Below are 2,084 nucleotides of genomic sequence, written 5' to 3' on the forward strand. Positions count from 1 at the left end.
TGTCACTTGCCAGTGGAACTGGAACATAAGGCCTACTGGGCAACCAGATTCCTAAACCTTGATGCCAAGTTAGTTGGAGAAAAACGATTGCTCCAGTTAAATGAGCTAGAGGAATTCAGACACAATGCTTTCGAAAATGCAAAAATTTACAAAGAGAAAGCAAAAAGATGGCATGATAAGAAACTGTCATCCAGAGTCTTTGAGCCAGGGCAGAAAGTTCTGCTGTTTAATTGTAGGCTCAGATTATTCCCCGGGAAATTGAAATCCCGGTGGAGAGGTCCATATGTGATTACAAGTGTGTCACCATATGGATACGTAGAGCTTTAGGATAATGATTCTAACAAAAAGTTCATTGTTAATGGATAGAGAGTCAAACATTATCTTGAAAGCAATTTTGAGCAAGAATGCTCAAAACCGAGACTTGATTAAAGCTTAGTAATAGTCCAGCTAAAGACAATAAAGAAGTGCTTGCTGGGAGGCAACCCAACCATTTTGTTAATTAATTGAATTTTACAGGTTCATACTAATTATCTTCAAGGTAAAATAGCAATTGCATGAGTTCACAGAGTTACAAAAGGATTAAGAGGATAAAATAGCAAAAAGAAGCTCACTGGTGCGAAAAAGCCAGTAAGAGCTGCTTTGGGTGTTAAACGCCCAAAAGAAGCATCTACTGGGCATTTAATGCCAGTAGAGATAGCCATTTGGGCGTTAAACGCCAGAAAGAAGCAACTTCTGGGCGCTTAACGCCAGATTGGCAGCATCCTAGGCGTTTAGAAAAATGCCCAGTGATAAAGGATTTTCTGGCGTTTAACGCCAGCCAGATGCTACAGCTGGGCGTTAAATGCCCAGGAGAAGCTACAAATGGGCGTTAAACGTCCAAAACATGCAGCATTTGGGCGTTTAACGCTAGGATTGTGGGGATGAGGTAAATTCATTTTTCACTTCAATTTTTTTCCATTTTTCATGTTTCAATTCATGATTTCTTGCATAAACATGTTACAAACTCTCATCTTTCAACTTCAATTCCAAAAATTTTTAATCCTAAACTTGTTTCTTAATTCTTCTTCAAAATCTTTTCAAACCTTTTTCAAAACTCAATTATCTTTTTAAATTCTTTTCAAATCTTTTTAAATTATTTTCAAATCTTTTTAAACTCATCATATCTTCTTTTTAAAATTTAGATTTATCTTTTTCAAATATCTTTCATAACTTTTCAATTTTAAATTAAATCTTTTTCCTATCACACTTATCTTTTACAAATCATATCTTCCATCTTATCTTTTTTTTTTTTAATTTTCAAAAACCCACCCCTCCCCTTTAAATCCACGTGTGGCCTCCCTCTTCTCCTCCACCATTCGAAATTGGCTCTCCTTCTATCCCTCTCCTTTCCTTTCTTTTGCTTGAGTACAAGCAAACCTCTAAGTTTGGTGTGTTTATCCGTGATCATTAAACCAATACCCACTAAGATCATGGCTCCTAAGCGAAAACAAACCACTCCAAGAGGCAAGAAAGAGAATATTCTAAAACTACTTTGGAATCAAGGGAAGTTCTTAACCAAAGAATATTCAGGCCATTACTAAAAAATAATGGGTCTAAGGTCAGTGATCTCGGAAGTTAAATTCGATCTGAAAGAAGACGAATATCTAGAAATCCAAGAGCAAATTCGAAATAGGATCTGGGAAATCCTAGCTAATCCTAAGACAAAGGTGGGAAGAAACAAAGGTGGGAAGAAACATGGTTTAGGAATTCTACTCTAATCTGTGGCAAACAGACAGGCAGAAAATAGCTGGAACCGCCTTCTATGACTATCAGACCTTGGTCAGAGGAAAGATTGTTCACTTTCACCCTGACAAAATCAGGGAGATCTTTAAGCTACCTCAGCTGAAAAATGATCCAGACTTCTTTAATAGGAGAATGATGAGAACAAATAAGGGCTTGGACGAAATTCTAGAAGACGTATGCCTTCCTGGAACCAAGTGGACAACCAGCACAAAAGGTGTCCCAATTCAACTCAAGAGAGAAGATCTCAAACGAGTCGCCAGAGGCTGGCTTGACTTCATTGGGCGTTCTATACTGCCCACTAG

The sequence above is a fragment of the Arachis duranensis genome, chromosome 7 (genome assembly GCF_000817695.3).
Source record: "Arachis duranensis cultivar V14167 chromosome 7, aradu.V14167.gnm2.J7QH, whole genome shotgun sequence".
Lineage (NCBI taxonomy): Eukaryota > Viridiplantae > Streptophyta > Magnoliopsida > Fabales > Fabaceae > Arachis > Arachis duranensis.